Source organism: Oryzias latipes, chromosome 1 (assembly GCF_053564925.1).
Source record: "Oryzias latipes strain Hd-rR chromosome 1, Olatipes_Hd-rR_3.1".
Taxonomy (NCBI): Eukaryota; Metazoa; Chordata; class Actinopteri; order Beloniformes; family Adrianichthyidae; genus Oryzias; species Oryzias latipes.
This window is the reverse complement of record NC_136237.1, coordinates 14342501-14361077: the sequence shown is the minus strand read 5'-3', so window position 1 is coordinate 14361077 and position 18577 is coordinate 14342501. Positions and strand designations below refer to the sequence as shown.

Below are 18577 nucleotides of genomic sequence, written 5' to 3'. Positions count from 1 at the left end.
ATCCGTATGTATTGCAGCCATTACGTCAGAGCTGGAGCAGTGACAGGTACCTTATTGCTAATAAGTTGGTGCAAACATCCAATCTATTTTTGAAAGGTGAACTTGTGAAAAAATGCTGAAGGCTGCAGAAAATTTTGTGCCCCAAAAAATAGTCATCCTTTGCCAACATACAGTGGTGGACAAAATTGTTATCTCATCTGTCCAAAGGACATTTTCCCAGAAGCTTTGTGGCTTGTCAAGATGCATTTTTGCAAATTCCAGTCTAGCTTTTTTATGATTTCCTTTCAACAGTGGTGTCCTCCTTGGTCGTCTCCCATGAAGTCCACTCTGGCTCAAACAACGACGAATGGTGCGATCTGACACTGATGTGCCTTGATCTAGGAGTTCACCTTTAATGTCTTTGGAGGTTGTTCTGGGTTCTTTGGATACAATTCGAACCATCCGTCTCCTCAATTTGTCATCAATTTTTCTGTTCCGGCCACGTCCAGGGAGGTTGGCTACTGTCCCGTGGGTCTTCAACTTCTGAATGATATGTGCCACTGTCGTCACAGGAACTCAAGCTGCTTAGAGATGGTTTTATAGCCTTTACCTTTACAATGTTTGTCTATAATTGTTTCTAATGTCCTGGGACAATTCTCTCCTTCGCTCTCTGTTGTCCATGTTCGGTGTGGTACACAGTTTTTCACCAAACAGCAACGTGACTATTTGTCTCCCTTTAAAAAGGCAGACTGACTGATTATGGGTTTGAAAACAGCTGTGATGTCAATTAAAGGACATACCTGAGTTCACCATGACCCCATGGGCAATTAGTTCTCAGTCTTTTATGGAGGTACGATCATTTTCGTCCAGCCCTATTTCATTAGTTTGTTTTTTTAAATAATTCTGTCAAACAACAACTCAAAAGTAATGGCTGATTTTGATTATTTAATTTTCAATAAATGTTAATTTATTGTTACTTTTGAATGTTTGAGGTAATTTCAGTGAGCATTGTGGACATTCTTTCTTTAACTGAGGGGTACCAACAATTTTGTCCACTACTGTAAGTCTGTCAAGGATTAGGATTGCAGATAAAACATCGTTGAGGAGACTTGGGCCACATGAAGGAATCCAGTCATTTATTGCATTTTCGGTCACTATTGATGAAAGCACAGACATCACAGATGTTGCACAACTGTTAAAGAGACCGTCACAGCGCAGTTTCTTGAGTTGATGGACACAACAGCAGCTGATTACATAGTCAGCTCTCTAGTTACAGCGCTGGACAATGTTGGATAGAACTGGTCATGTGATGCCAGTCTGGCCACTGTTGGCGCCCCATCAAAGGTCAGGAAGAAGGCAGGTGTTGCCACAAACGTCAAGCAGCCAACTAGGAAAAGATTCTTTGACATTTTATTGTGTTTTGCACACTTGAATGACAGTAAATGTGTTGCTGCACAAGATCTGAATCTTGATATTGATGGTCGGGTGAAGTTTCAGGAGGGAAAGGGAGGTAAACTCCAAATTCTTATGTTCACAAATGTTTGAAACTTTAATTTAGTTTGATTTTTTATTGATTTGGACATTCACATATTAGGCAGGGTGTCTCATTTTTTTTTCCATAGAACCAACCAATTTATGTGAAATGCATTTTATTGGCCTCTGTGAATGAATATGTAATAACAAGTGATTAGATTACTATGTTTGATTTGGCATTTTTTCAAAATGAGAAAAAAACAAAAGCAAAGCTACGGCGAACAAGTTGACCGTAGGTTATTTTGCTTTTATGTTACTGGTCCAGCCCACTTGAGATCAGACAGGTGGTTACACAGGTCCGTCTGCGTTGCGGAAGATGTCCGTCTCACGACCATCAGTTACAATGCTATCCAAATTTTTTTGCAGATTGTATTTAAGTTTCAAAAAGATGAAATCCTTAGTTTTTCAATTTAACTCATGGATGATCTTGTGCAGTGTTTTTCAACCTTTTTTGAGCCAAGGCACACTTTATCCTTGACAAAGATCCCGCGGCACATCAGTATCCAAAAATTAAAAAAGGAGAAACTCATAGTCTGTATTGATAAGCATAGGGCTGTGACGATAACCGCATCACCGCACGTCACCGCACGATTTTTTTTTTATTTTTTTTAGTTCTGCATATGGTAAGTGATTTGAACTATAATAAAAACATTAACCACATTCCTCTTTGCTGATAATTTACTTTTTATATACGAGTCCTCTTGTCCTGTGTGTGGAAAAACCCTGCATCCTCCAGCGCAAGGGAGAGACAGCCCATTATAGATATAATGGGGGACTTTTTTAATGAGTGTCTGATTTTAATTAACTGCTTGCCATGTTTTTAGAATTTGTAATGTTTACAGATAATTTTAAATTAAATACACAAACACAGGCATAAAAAAATAGCGTAACTGAAACAGTTGAACTTAGTTAGATTTTGATAGCAAGTATGCCTACCGGTAGCTTCATTTGATATACGCCATATAACGCTTGTGCGCTCGAAAATAATAATGGCAACGAATTTAGTCTCTAAATCCAATACTGTGTCGGATATTTGGGCACACTTTGGCTTTGAGGCAGATGACAAGGGACAGCCGGTGAATTCGGACAAGGCAATATGTCGTATATGTCGTACAGAAGTTTCCGTCTCCAGAGGAAATACGACAAATTTAAGATCCCATCTGCGAATCAACCATCCTGTGGCATTTGCCGGACTTGGGAGCACCAGCAGCAGACCATCTACCTCAGGCCAGCAGCGACAGTTGGGAGTCTCCGAGGCCTTTGCAAGAGGAGCGAAGTACCAAAGTGGCAGTAATCGGTGGCGAGCACTGACTGATACGTTACTCGTTCCTTGGTTGAGGAAATGGTGGCATTTCGCACCGTTGAGAAGCCAGCGTTCAAAGCCATGTTACATGAATTTGACAAGCAATATGTATTTCCTGACAAAACTGGGAACTAAAATCAAAGTGCCAGGAGACTGTGTTCACGCCAGAAAACTACACGGGTGACAACCTGGCAGAAGCCCTCAGATCCTCCTTCCAAGAGTGGTCCCTGGATCTGCATTACAACGGACAATGGAGCAAATATTGTGGCTGCGGTTCGGAAGCTTGGCTGGACATGGCTAAATTGCTTTGGCCATAATCTACATTTAGCTTTCTCCCAGAGCTGGCAGAAGAAGAAAAAGCTCCAGAAAGAGCAAGTGGAGCACAACCTGCCCCAACACGGCTTAGTTCTGGTGAGTTGTGCGCTAAACTTTGAATCTACCTTCTTAGAAGTTTTTTGTTTTTTCAGGTAACACACTCCGTGATTGTGTAAATAAACGCACTCGTCCAAACGCAACCTGTTGATACTTTGAACAATTTACATAATAAAGGGCTGCAAACGGTGATAAAACCTGCTGTATAATTCATTTTAAACTCAAAAGTATATCAAAAAAGTAATCTATAAAGAAATGCTATTTCTTATTATTGTTAATATGTTTATGAGGACTGGAGACAGCGGCACCGTCACGGTGCATAAAAGAATATATTTTATTGCACAGGACAAAAAACTTAGCCTAATCGGGGATTACAACTGTTTTAATGTTTTCACAGGATTGTCCTAAAAGGTGGGGCACAAAACAGAAAATGGTTGCGCGCATTCTGGAGCAAATCCCATCCATTAGGCGGGTTTTGATGGATGACCGGCGCAGCCAACATTTGATTCCGACGTGGCAGGACATCGAAGTGCTGGAATCCATCAATGCTGCGCTGAAAAAGGTCGCAGATTTTACATATGCGCTGTCCGAGAAGAGAGTTACAGCGTCCTCTGTTTTACCAGTCCTGCAATTATTAACTGAGGATATTTTGCTCCCAACCAATGAAGACACGGAGTTGACGTGCAACATAAAACAGAAAATGATTGAAGTCTTGAAAGACAAATATAGTGCACCTGCATCACAGAAACTGTTGGCAAAGGCGTCATTTATTGACCCAAGGCACAAGGCGGACATCAACCCAGTACATGACATTAAAGATGCGCTCCTGGAGGAGATGCTGGCAATGCCCAAGGAGCGGCATGATATCGGGGGTGGAGAGGCTCCAATGAGTGCTGCTGCGGCTGGAGAGGGAGAAGGAGAAAGTGCGTCATCTTCTCCTCCGAAAAAAAATAAACTTGCGGACCTGCTTGGAAAGAGAAGAGCACAATCCTCCAATCCGGTTCCAAAAAGAATCCGTGCAGACACTGAAGTAACGAGGTGTTTGCAGGAGGAGGCCCTGGATCTGCACTCTGATCCGCTTGCCTGGTGGCGGGATAATCAGGCTCGGTTCCCTCTGCTATCAAAAGTTGCAAGGAAATACTTGACTGTATGTGCAACAAGCACGCCATCGGAGCGTGTGTTTAGTGCGGCTGGAACATCGTTACCCCGTTAAGGTCTTCTCTCAAGCCTGACAAGGTTATCATGTTGGTGTTCCTGTCACAAAACATGAAGACTGGCAAATAAAAGCAGCACCTGCTCATTTTTTGTTCTATTTTTTTTTTCTCAAAGGTTGCTAATGTTTACCTGTATTGTTAGTTATTAAGTTATTTATTTAGTTGTTATTACTGTTATTTGTATGTTTGATAATAAATATACTGTGTTCTTATTATTAATTTCCATTGTATTCATTTCCATTACAAGCTGCGTGCGTTCTTGAGTGCACGACGCGGCCGCCCGCCGGAGGATTTTGTGTTGGGGGCGGGGTGCACCCAGAGTCCTAACAGACACCATGACTCTTGCTGCTTCATCACAGCGGTGTTAAAAAAAAGTGTTAAAAAAAATCCCACACCGTCACAGCTCTACTACAGAGCAGTTTAATAAAGAATCAGTCACTTTTCTTCTGGGGGAAATATTTATTACTGTTCTCCTTCACTCCGTCCTTCCTCTTACAGATGCACCTCGCTCACAAAGTCACAGTCAATCTACAACACCTATATAGTTAGTTCATTAGTTAGATGGATAGTAGTTAGTTGTTACTGTTATTTGTTAATAAACAATACTGCGTTGTAATTGTATTTTTTTTGGATGCAGCGGCCACCGCCGGGGGATTTTGTCTGGCGGGGGGCGGGGGCGGGGCGGGGCTGGGCGGTTAACCACGACACCGTGCCCCCTGCTGGTTCATCACCGGGGTGATAAAAAATCCCACACCGTCACAGCCCTAGATAAGCTGTCCCTCTGCAATCACATGTGCAATTTTGTGATAATTGTGGCAGAAAAAGCTGGAAGTTGCAGCTGTTTTTTCTAAAAGATGTAATAAAAGTTAAGTTAGTTTTCAGTAATAATTTACAACTAAATTATTTGAAATTTTACCCTGGTAGTTTCTTCCCTTCAGTTAATAATATGCAATTTTATGCATTAAAATGTTTTATTTCTTTTTAGGAGATTAAATTGTTTCAATTTAGTTTAATTGTGTCTGTTGGCCACTTCGCCTTAATCCTGTTTCTTAAATATTATTACTTCTTAAGTTGAACATTTCAAATAATCCAGACGTTTTAGAAAGGTGTTTCAGTTAGAAAGATGTGTTGGACTAAACTCTGGGATGTTTGGCTGTTAATAAACGCAAATCTTAAAGGGGAATTACACTGTTTAACTCTGATTTCATCAAGAAGATTAAAAAACTGTTTGATGTGTGTTCGTTGGGGTTTCAGGACGTTTAACAGGGAAAACTCATTGTACGCTGAGGCGCAGTCACTTTAACCCAATGCATCATGGGAGATGTAGTGCAAAAAATGCCGCAGATCGCTTCTCTGAGCTTCATCGTTTTGTTCACTTGTTCCGCGGTCTGACACCGGATTCTGTGGAAAGCTACACCGCTACACCGCTAAAGACAAGCTTTAGCTGGTATTTTTGTTGGAACTGACAGACTTTACGAACTAAATTGGAACAAGGAAGTGAGGACTTTAACCACTTCTGATTGGTCAGACTGATGACATATGATTAAGCCTCCAAGAATGATTGGCAGAGACAGTTAAAGGGGTGGGACTTTTCCAAAAACAGAGCTGAAGCTGCGGCTAATTCGCGGTACCGTCATTCTTATCAAAGTGTCTTTAATAGATTAAAATAAACAAAGAAAAAAAGTGTTTTATGATCTGTCATATTCCTAACTACCTAGTGTTTTATCAGGGCCTGTTTGGATGAACACAGAGCTGATATCCTGGCGATGGCACACTGGTTGAAAAACGCTGATCTTGGGTCTCTGGGATCTTTGGATCACTGACATCAATCTCAGACACATGTGATAATCAGTTTGCCAGGTGATTTCAATTAAAGGAAAGACAACTAAAGAAGGATGTTCCACATTATTAAGCAGACCAACATTTTCAAGGATATGGGATCTCTCTGCTTCTAATAAGTGTGAAATAGTTAAATACCTCAGACAAGGTGTGAAAACCAAGTATATTTCATGAAAACTTGAGTGTGATCATCATACTATTAAGAGATATGTGGCTGATTCAGAGCAAACGCAGGTTTGTGCAGATGAAGACAGAATGAGGAGGGTTTCTGCCAGACAAATACATTTTAGGAGAGATTAAGAGCAGGTGCTAAAATACCATGACAAAGCAGCAAGCACATACTGCATTTGAAGCTGCAAGTGTCTTTGGAGTCCCACGAACATCAGTTATACAAAAACCTGTGTTTGCCCACCTCTAAACAACACTCACAAGCAGGAACGGCTGCAGTGGGCCCAGACATACATGAAGACTAATTTTGAGTCTTGTTCACTGATAAGTGCTGTACAACCCTGATAGTCCAGATCGATGGATTACTGGGTGGTTGCCCAAATAAGGCTGCAACGCCTGAAAGGAGTGGCAGGTGCAGTTTACATGCGAACAGAAGCTCTGGGAGGCTATTCTGACAACCTGCAAAGACATTCAAGCAAAAACTCTCACAAGTTTAATAGATGCAAAAATTGTAAAGTTTCTCCAAAACAAGGGGTCCTATGTTAAGATGTAACTTGCAGTATTTCGATTTTTTTTTTATTTGAATAGCTTTTGATTTGAGCAAATATGATCTCCTAATGCAGCAAATTCAACAAATGACCATTTTCGTTTTTTTTTTTCGAATCTATAAAATGTTGTGGAACTCTGTTGAACGTCATATTGTGAAACAGTGCACTTAAAGGTTTTCATTTTTGAAAAAAAAACAACTGTTATCTTTAGGTTTGTTCCGTAACTTTGAATATATACTCTAATGGTTCATTAGAAAAATTATACAAAAATGTAATTAGCATAATAATTTGGAACGCGCTGTAGTTTACACTGCCTACGTTGTGTATCTAATTCGCCCCCCGCCCTCCCCTGACTTCCGGAGGAGTGGTTTATCCTGCCACTCTTGTGTCGATTAGTTCGTGAAAACTTTGGCCATCAGACCCCATGTCCTCTTCTTCCTCAATAAGTCAGAGTAAAATGCATGTTTTATATCATAAATAATCTTGTGTTCTTGTACTTCCAAAATCAAACTTTAATCATTCATGGTGAAATTGAACAACAGAGTTATACACGGTGTTAACATGGGTACCATATGGGCATGTCACTTTAAATATAAAATAAAAAATTATACATTTTTATCTTGAAAGTAGAATGGAGGTTTTATTTTGGAACTTGGTCCCGTTTCCCATTTCTCTGGCTTTTTGCTGCGACACTGATGCAGCAAAAGACTCATCAAGCTTGCAGTGGATTTTGGTGTTGCTTTATCTTGTGCTATTCATCTATGCCAGTACAAAATAAAGTTTTAGTAAACATATTAGGCTTAGCATGGGACAAAAATGGTAATGTCAATTTTAAAAGCAATAAAACAATTAAGAACATTTTTCAGAATTGGGGAAAAAGCGTATCTGTAATGGCCGCCAGTTAATAAATAGTTTTTTTTTAACGATATTGTGGGTTTTCTAGTTCTGGTAAAGGCCAATGATGTCAGCAATCAGGTCCTTTTGTGTAAATACGCTAGACACTCCATTTTACCATTGTGAAGCACTTTGTGATTTTAATCTGTGAAAAGTGCTAGAAACAAAGTTGACATACTTTCCCAGCAGAGTGACTACAGGGCGTGTCTCTGGCCCTCTGCTGCTCCTCATGACTGAGTCAAAACAGTTCATCAATCATTGGTGGTTCCATTATGGTCTAACAAGCTCCTAATTGCTGCCAGAGCAGCCGCCCCCCCTTTTTTTTTTCAATCTTCAAGAGTGTCTTTGTGGACTATCTTTTCCAAAACCATTACAATCTGCCAAACTGAACCCATAATTACTTTGCTTTCCTTTTACCTGTTCCATCTGTCCTACTCGTAGTGTTTTAAATAGCTGTGGAACCTAATACTCATGCCAGGGTTTGGGACCATCTGAAGCTTTAATTTTCTTCTTAACTTGTAAGCCACTTTAGATAAAAGCCTCCTCCGGCAGAGCTTAATGTAAATGTAAATTTCTCATGGAGAGCTAAATGCATTGGTGAAATTCAGTTTCTCTATACATACCCGGAGCCAAAACTGAGACAGATTTGCTAAACTTAAGCATTTTTTTTATAATGTATAACACCATTAGGATATTTGGAAACTTTCAGCATCTCATTTGAATTGTAACTCCAAGTTTCATGTCAAGTAGATGTAAACGTAATATTAAGAGACTAAACCCCATGGAGTTTATTAAGGTTCAATAGCTACATATTAGGATGTCAGAAAAAACACTGCCTAAAATGAATCATTTTATCTTGTTTTTGGGCTTTTTGTTTATCTGCCCTCCTTCCATTGTTTGTTTTTCAATCAAGCAGGTTAAAGACAGTTTTGAATTCAAATGGTCCTGTGTTAAGATTGGACTTTTTTTGTGAACAAAAATTGTGGTGATAAATAAGCAAACCTCTTAGCTTTTAATGGGGCAGAAAACAATCTCCTTGAAAATGAAGAGATAAAATGGATGAAAATAGGGTAATTCAAAGAGATCCTAAAGGAAGGGGAGTAAAGAGGCGTTAAGGAGAGGAGCAGAGGAGGTGTAATGCTACTTTCACACCGCCCTCAACAATGGCCATTCAAGCTACCAATTCCAATAAAAAGTCTACGTAAATGTGTGTATTTATGAATTTCAGGCATCCACGTTCAAGTTTTTAGTCTGTTTTCGGGCTCTACATACAAAACACAGGGCCATTGAACGCGGGTTGAAAGTTAAACAAGTTGAACTTGACCAACTCGGACTTGGTAGTGACCTATGGGTAGCGTCTTTGTTTAATTAACAGAAGTGCCAACTGTTTAAAAATTGATCATAAAGGAAAAAATAATAATGATTCGTGCCTGGCCAGAATTATATGATACCGCTGTGGAAGAAAAAGCCTGAAGCAAATTTGCAAGATTTGCACCGCTTTGACATTTTGCACCAAGTCCTTTCCAACTGTAAGTACAAGAGCTAGTATTGGCTAGCAACAGTCTAGTGTGAACACTGCATGCGTTCTTGAACGCGCAACACATGCCCGGGGTGAACGTAGCGTAACCCTTGTGCTATCCTAGGCCCTTTAACATTGGGAGTTGGGTCATCTAGACCCACTAAACAGTGCGCTGAACCTTTTTTCTTCAATGATTTGTGATCTTCACTGGTGTCCATGGATTACATGAAATCTTTCCACCTTTGTCATGGTAGGAATAACACGTCAATGCAAGGGTGGGGTCATCTAAGATAGCACAAGGGTTAACCTAACAAACAAATTTAGCTTGGATAAGGAGAATGCTGATAATATTGTTTGACAACGGTGGAGGAAAATATCTCTCTTGGTATGGTTTCTATGATCCTTGTGAAGGCATACATGGCTTTATGAAATTTGTAAATGACTACATTATGTTAATGTATTTATAGAACTTTGTATCCCAACCTTTTTGAAATTTAGTTTATAAAAACTGTAAACATAAAAAACAGGCATCTCATATGCAAGATATATTACATAAAATTATGGGTATTTGGACCCATCATCGGTGCAGATAAACCCACGTGAAAAACACAAGCACAGGCTTGGTGATGACCTTTATGTGAGTGTTCATATCCAGTCCAATATTAATGTGTGATGTGAAAATTACTGTCATTTTAAGGGAAAGTGAGTCAAACATTTTTCAGCCCATTGCACAAAAAGACCATAATCCTCCTGGCCCTGATGGTGTGTTTGATTAATGACAGTGACTCAGTAGTTGGGACAGATGATTATGTATTTTGTCATGGAAAAGAAAACACCCCTTGCCAATGAAATGTGCAAACACTCTCCACTTCATCCTTCAAACAGGATTTTCACTGCAGCAGAGAAGGAAATGGAAAAAGCTAGAGAGGTATTATGCTCAAAAAAGATAAACTATGTTTATGAGGTGAAGCACTAAACCATCTCTGCTGCAAACATGTGTATCATTGATAACACCAATTAGGTATAACATTATGACCACTCACCTTATATTTTATTGGTCCAACTTCAGCAACACATTTCTGCCTCATTAAGGCAAGGATTCACAAAATTCTGCTGTCACTTTGGTTGGTAGTCGATCATGGATTTACATGGACCAATGTAAATGATATAACTTAAAACAAAACAGTTCTAAAAACACCACTTAAAAACTATGCTAAACTACAGAATCCATTGTTTACACACCCATTGTTGGAACCCTCAGAATTGTTAATGGCATATACAAACAAACCCTGTAAAAGTGCTGCAGCTTGGATGGTGACAAGTGACAAACACATTTGTCTATGTAGTGCACACATTCATCTATCTAAATTCAGGTTAGCTACAACAGCCATCTGGATTTTGCTACTTTTGTCCCATGTGCCAAATTATTCTGCACCCGCCATGTGTAAAACGAACTTTGAGATTGTGCAGCTGTAGATTCTGGATAATGGTTTGATGGAAGATGGCAATTTCAAGAAATATTTTTCTTAAAGCCAAAGCAGTTAAGAACAAGACAAGTGTGACTAACTGGCATAAGTAGAGTACAAAACACTCTGTATGTGTTGGTGGCATCAGCATTTCCATGTCAATGTTTCTAGGTTACAGTGTTTCCTTGTTTATGTTCCATAAATAACCCAGGATAGGTGAAATCCACGAAGTTCAATTACAGATATTTTTAAGGCTGTAAAGCCCCTTCACTACACACTTTATACATTTTTGTCAGAAAGACATAAACATTTACACAAGTTTCTCTCTTGTTTAAACTCTAAAGTTCAAACATTTATTGAAAAATAAGTCCAGTAGAATGAAAACAAAGATCTGCTCATGATCGAATATTTATGTAACTCCGGCAAGCTGGATGCATTGTGCACAACAGACAGCATGGAGGAGATTGATTGACAAGGTCAACAGCCAATCAGCATGCAGATCACATCAAGCTCAAAAAATAAAATAAAAAACATTTTAATGAAAAGAAATTAATTAAATCAAGAACGCAAAAGGTGAAATAGAACTCAAGTAGTGTAGTCTTCTTAAAAGTTGTAGATTCAAGTTACTTGCACTTAAGACTGTCACATACAAAACAAATTATAGTTTAGTGAAAGATGGCACAAGACGTTAGATCTTTAATTTCACTGCAGAATCAGCGTGTGATGTAATGTAGTTACCGTAAATTCCGGACTACAAAGCGCACCCGATTACTAGCCGCACCCACCCATTTTCCCGTGCTTAATACTTTTATACATACACAAGCCGCGTCGGAGTACAAGCCGCATGTATTAGGCAACATTGTCATCCTGACAAATCACGTCCTGACTCCCAGAGTAAGTGTGATTCATTAACACACAGTGGGTGGAGTCAGCTTTGCCTCAGGCTCATGTATTTCAGTTTATCTACATCTGCCAAACAGCATGGAACTCTATTCTGTTCACAAGTTCCTCAGTTATGTTTTTTTTTTTTTTTTTAACTTTTGACAATCTAGGTATCATACATAAAATTACAAACAGTAACCATATAATCAACATTACATCCCTCAGTTATGATGAGGAAATTTACATCCGCGATCCCCCATTTCCCATGAGTCTTAGGGGCTAAAGGCGGGGCCAATGCCCGGCTCGCCATACTGTTGTACATGTTTAAGAATGAGCAAGTATCAGCAGTTCATGGAGGGGTGAACGGGTAAAGCTCTCCTTCCGCTTGTGTCGCGGCAGCGTTATGGTACTAACAGGGCTGGTTAAAAAACACACTAGTAAAAAAAAGCAGCGACGACTGAAAAGCGCGCGCCTCAGCGCGATACGCGCGCCTCCTCGCGGCGCGTGCGTCAGAAGTTTCCTTCCACAACAAACACTGTTGCTCCGCGGACGCCTCGAGTAAGCCCTGGCTGCAGCCTGCAGAATGGCTCGACGCCTCTGCGCTCCCGCGCGCTCCTTGTCTCCCCTTCCTATCTACTCCGACAGCTCTGGCCAGGGCGGCTTCAAGGAGGTGTCATACTTGGCTAGGATGCGAACAGACCCAAGTGCTGAAACCCGGAAAGACAAACACCGGAAGAGTTTGTAACAAGAAGAGTAAGGGATTTAATTCAGAGTCTATGGATCAGTCGAGAGGCTGGCTGAGGAGCCGTCACCGGAGACGTAAGGCGCAGAGAGAGAGGTGAGTCTCTTAGGAGGTTCCTTCGTCGGGCGTTGATGTGGCTTACGAGTTGCGGTGTTGGGCGAACAGGCTTGACGTGGTTGCTGGAAGTAGTCTGAGCGAGATCGTGGCTTGGAATCTTGAAGACTTGAGGATCTGATGATTAGATCCAGGTCGGCACCAGAGGTAGTGTGATCCCATAGAGGGCAACGAGCTGGCGATGAGTAGTGAACCGGAGCCATCTTAAATACAGGTGCATGTGATGAGGAGAATGCCGACAGCTGGATCCAATCTGCAGAGAAGGGGAAGGAGGGGAAGCCTGGCGGCACCATAACAGGAGGAGCGCTTCGTCCCCATTGCGCCGGTGAACGGAGCAAATCGTGTCTGTGCAGAGCAATCGGACTTAATACTGTACGTTTTGTGTATGAGGGGCAGATGCGTTGTTACGTGTGGGAGCCTTCAGACTGCCATCGGCCCCGCAGCTCACACGACACGCAGTCTCCAGCTCACACGGAGGCTGTGAGCGGTTCAATGCAAAACTCCGCTCAGTCCTTAGAAACCGTTAACACGACCACGTCAATTTGTGTTTCCAGTCGTGTCCCGACAAAATAAAGGCTGATGTTATTCTCACATATTTACGTGCAGCCAGCCGAGTCACTATGACTCAGAGGTAAATTCACTCCATGCGCTATTCTCTCCGTCACGCAGCTGACCGGCTTTTCCAAACCCGATGGTGATGGTGGATTTTTTCACACTGTTTTTAACGATTGCTTTTAACTTGAAAGCTACATCATACTGTAATGGCGATCACGTGCACGTTGGGTCTAATGGCACCAAAGGATTCTGGGATGCGGCCGGGCATGCGTGTTTCGTTTTGTTGAACCATGACTGAAGTGTCTAAGACCTGAAGTCAACTCCATGCTGTTTGGCTGCTTAGAGGTGTGTTAAAAAACAAATGACTTGTGCTTGGTGTTAGATAGAGAATACAAACCATTCACTGTGTCCGAAAATGCGTACATGGCGGCCTCCAATTAAAACCATAAATTAGCCGCGTCACTGAATAAGCCGCACGGCTGTAAGCGCAGGAAAAAAGTAGCGGCTTATAGTCCGGAAATTACGGTAACTATAAAAACAAACACTTTGATATAATAATAATAATTATAATAATGGATTAGATTTATCTGCGCTTTTCCAGACGCCCAAAGCGCTTACATTGTGTCCATTATTCATTTACTCCTCATTCATACTTGGTGATGGTAAGCTACAGTTGTAGCCACAGCTGTCCTAGGGCAGACTGACAGAGGCGTGGCTGCCAGTTCGCACCTACGGCCACTCTGACCATCACCGGGATCATTCATACACATGTACATGCCAGTGGAGCCACACTGGAGGCAAGGAGGGTGAAGTGTCTTGCCCAAGGACACAACGGCAGTTGGCTGGGGGGAGCGGGGACCGAACCACTGACCCTTCAATCATTGGACAACCTGCTCAACCGCCTGAGCCACTGATATCTTCAGACGTTTAAAAAAATCCATTTATCCACTTTTTTAACCCGCTATTTCCATTTTAGTTTACCAGAGCTTGTCCCACTAACTGTTGGGCAAAGGCGGGGTCCAAACTAGACAGGTCGCCAGTCTGTCACAGGGCACACAATCACTCCCACATGCACTCATATAAGCACACCTAAGGTATGAAACTGGCCACCCTGATGCGCAAATCGCCTTTATATAGCGCAGCATTACAGGAAGGAAACCAATTCACATAATTTACATGCCAGAGGACACATGCATGTGACTGATGTCGATCCAGGATATCAGGTTACAGTAAGTAGGTGAAATAAAACAGGAACAGTGTTAGGACATTTGTTATGTTGCAGAGACAACAATGCTCAATTAAGAATTGATGAGACTGTGTCTGAATCATAAATATAACTGTTCTGTTCGGCTGCGATACACAGCTTGGTAACCACTTTATGCCAATTATTCTACAATAATTCTGCAGTATTAAACAAATACATTCAAATCATGAATTCTTCCATTTTAAAACCCTGTCACCCCATTCACGGTCAGCTGGGTCTGCTGAAGTCAATCCTGGTTCTCGGTGGAGGGCAGGAGGGAGGAATCAAATAAGAGTGAAAATCCAAAACCATTATAAAGTTAACTTCCGTGCACGCACAGTAGTGCACCCCTGGACCTTCTGAAGTTAAAGTAACATCACTAATCATCACACCCCCACCATATCATAATAGAATAGATTTCTTTTCCAATTCCAATTATCTTTTTGACAGCCAGCAGAAGGATGTAAAAGCAATACGCAGCCCTTGCCCAAGTGGAATTGTTCTTTTCTAACTGCTTTATTTAATCTTTGGTGAGTTTGCCTTGGCTGCTTTCCCATTGAAAATATCTATCCAATAGCTTGCTCATTGTTTGAGGTTTCCGGAGCACCCGAGTGCAAGAGTTTCTTAAAGGGAAAGGAGGCAATACCATATCTAAAACTTGAAATACCCCAATCCAAACAGCAGTATGACAGCCATTACTAAACTAAAGAACAAATAAACTAAAATAAATTGCTAAAGGAAACAAAAATGGGGATTTACATGCAGGAAACCATAGGTTTATTTTTCCAGGTGGCACAATGTCAAAAACAAGGTTTTCAGAAGATATGAGCCAAAACAAAAAAAGATGAGTGAACACAAAAATGTGACAAACAGCCCAAAAAATACCAAAAGAAACTAAAGAAAAGTCAAACAACTTAAAATATCTTCAGCTGCTTTGAATAAAGAAAGAAGGAAAATACTCCATGCAACTGTTCAAACAGATTCATTGATGAGACTTACCTAAACTGATCCGACTTGTGTGAGCTGATGTGAGATGAGCTGTAAAGACAAAGCACCATAAGTAAAAGATCCCATACACTTCCAACTTTTTCAAGGTTTATTTCATATAACTTTACTGTATTATTCATTTTTAGATTTCGTTTAAAATGCCTCTCGCCAAATCCTTTTACTCATTTCCTTATTTAGGGATTTGGCCAGTTTCAGGTGTATGTACACATTGAAATAAATATATACACCATTAAATTGTTAAATGCATGTGTTACTACTTATTTAAAATTTTCAGTAAATGAAATATCATTCTTCTTCTAAACCTGTTTTGTCCCCTTTCGGGGTCACGGGGCTTCCGGAGGGCGAAGGCAAGGGACATCCTGGACAGGTCACCAGTCTGTTGCAGGGCCACAAATCACACACCCATCCACAATCACATTCACACCTAGGGACAATTTAGACCAATTAACCTATGAAGCATGTTTTTGGACGGTGGGAGGAAGCCAGAGTCCCCGGTTAAAACCCACGCATGCACGGCGAGAGCATGCACACTCCACACAGAAAGGTCCCCCATTGGTTTTCTGCTTCAAGTTCCCCAGCTGGGACTTTAACTGGAGGCCTTTCTCTCTGTGAGGCAAGAGCGCTAACCACTGTGCCACCTGGCAGACAAGCGCTAATAAAAAGGAGAAAAATAAAGGAAAAAGAAACTCTACCCTGCCGCTCCCTGCTTGTCTGGAACAGGTTGGCATAAACACCACAAGCTGAAAGCACCTTCATGAACACGCGACACATGCCCAGAGTAAATGTGACTTTAGTCACAAGGTTGACCCATATGCATGCAGCAAATTTTTGGGTTAGACACATTTGGGTTAGACACACACACACACATATATATATATATATATATATATATATATATATATATATATATATATATATATATATATATATATATAGTGAAGAATAGTTAGAAACTGCCTTTAACTTTTATTACACTAATGGTTTAAACTTAATTCACTGAGCATGTATTGTCATCTCAAAATTATATTACATTTGAAGAAAGCACAGCCGAACTATTGTTCTAACAGTTACTTCTCATACTCCCTTTTTCTGTGCATGTGTTTTCTGCTGAGCAGGCCTCAGACTTATCTTCACTTTAGCCTTGGAGCTTCTCTCCACCAGTAACCTGTGGGCGTGATTTTCACACGAGGTCCATCGGACGATCTTCTGAATATGCAAATGCAGGGTTTTTATACCAACCCCATCCCTGAGCTCGTTGGTTCGGACTTTGAATGCACCATGTTCATCTGTCTGTCCCCTTCGTGTTTGTGCGAAGTAAAACCTCCACAAAAGATAAGTACCGTAATTTCCGGACTACAAGCCGCTACTTTTTTCCTGCGCTTACAGCCCTGCGGCTTATTCAGTGACGCGGCTAATTTATGGATTTAATTAGCGGCAGCCTTGTACGTACTTTCGAAGTCAGTGAAAAATTTGAATTTTTTGTCTAACACCAAGCACAATGCATTTATATTTAACACACCTCCAAGCAGCCAAACAGCATGGAGTTGACTTCAGGTCTTAGACACTTCAGTCATGGTTCAACAAAATGAAACACGCATGCCCGGCCGCATCCCAGAATCCTTTGGTGCCATTAGACCCAACGTGCACCAGATCGCCGCTACAATATGATGAAGCTTTCAAGTTAAAAGCAATCGTTAAAAGCAGCATAAAAAAGTCCACCGTCACCAACGGGTTTGGAAAAGCCGGTTTGCTGCGTGACGGAGAGAACAGCGCGTGGAGTGAATTTACACTCCATTTACGGTTTCTAAGGAAACCGTAAAAGCGGAATTTTGCTTTGAAAAACTCACAGCCTCCGTGTGAGCTGGAGACATCTTCTCCTGCTGATCGAGCTGCGGGGCCGATGGCAGTCTGAAGGCTCCCACACGTAACAACGCACCCGCCCCTCATACACAAAACGTACAGTATTAAGTCCGATTGCTTTGCACAGAAACGATTTGCTCCGTCCACCGGCGCAACGGGGACGAAGTGATCCTCCTTGAAGCCGCCCTGGCCAGAGGTGTCGGAGTAGATAGGAAGGGGAGACAAGGAGCGCGCGGGGCGGGAGCGGAGCGCGGAGGCGTCTGCGGAGTGCAGAGGCTTCTGAATTCTGACGCACGCGCCGCACTGAGGCGCGCGTATCGCGCTGAGGCGCGCGCTTTTCAGTCGCCGCTGCTGTATTTTACCGGTGTGTTTTTTAACCAGCCCTGTTACTCCCATAACGCTGCCGCGACACAAGCGGAAGGAGAGCTGTACCCGTTCACCCCTCCATGCACTGCTGATACTTGCTCATTCTTAAACACGTACAACAGAATGGCGAGCCGGGCATTGGCCCCGCCTTTAGCCCCTAAGACTCATGGGAAATGTGGAATCGCGGATGTAAATTTCCTCATCATAACTGAGGGATGTAATGTTGATTATATGGTTACTGTTTGTAATTTTATGTATGATACCTAGATTGTCAATAAGTAAAAAAAAAATGAAATAAAAACACCATAACTGAGGAACTTGTGAACAGAATAGAGGTCCATGCTGTTTGGCAGATGTCGATACACTCAAACACATGAGCCAGAGGCAAAGCTGGCACCACCCACAATGTGCTAATGAATTGCACTCACTCTGGGATGCTGTCCGTGATCAGTCAGGATGACAATATCGCCTAACATTTGCGCGGCTTGTACTCTGACGCGGCTTGTGTATGCATAAAACTAATTAAACACGTGAAAATGGGTGGGTGCGGCTTGTAATCGGGTGCGCTTTGTAGTCCGGAATTTACGGTAACTGTCTCTGAGTCGTTATTCATTTATTTTTGTGTGCAAGAAACTGACTGGTACGGGGGGCATTCTGGGGGAGGGGGGGGGGCCACTATTGGTACGGGGCAGGGGGGGTTGACGGGTCGGGGTCTCCGCTGAGGCCATCGGCGGTATCCCCGGCCGGTTGGCTGCCTCGGTCCCGTCGAGGCCTGACCAGAGCTCTTCTAGGGCCGGCGTTTGGGGGTGGGGGCCTGGGCTTGCTCCGGGGGGGGGCGGCGCTTTCTGGCTCCCCTCTCTCTGTGTGGGGGTGGTGGTGCTGGGCCTGGGGTGTCTGCGCCTCCGGGGGTGGGGCCCCGGGGCTGGGTGGGCCTGGCCCCCTGGCTGGGGGGGGGGGGGGGGGGGGGGGGAC

At 42.1% G+C, this 18577-nt stretch overlaps 1 protein-coding gene and 1 long non-coding RNA gene across 5 annotated transcripts in view; one reads left to right on the top strand and one right to left on the bottom strand.

Moving 5' to 3' along the window:
• LOC101160457 (protein phosphatase 1 regulatory subunit 29) overlaps positions 1 to 18577 on the bottom strand; it is a 450803-nt gene that overhangs the window by 361603 nt on the left and 70623 nt on the right. For all 4 annotated transcript variants that reach the window (XR_013653967.1, XR_013653962.1, XR_013653972.1 and 1 more), the window contains exon 2: positions 15371 to 15409. The gene's annotated coding sequence lies outside the window, so the exon portion shown is untranslated. The remainder of the gene's footprint in view (positions 1 to 15370; positions 15410 to 18577) is intronic.
• Positions 11671 to 15411, top strand: LOC144990141 (uncharacterized). Its single transcript, XR_013654106.1, has 2 exons — positions 11671 to 12387; positions 12875 to 15411. It is a non-coding gene; the product is annotated as an uncharacterized LOC144990141 (long non-coding RNA).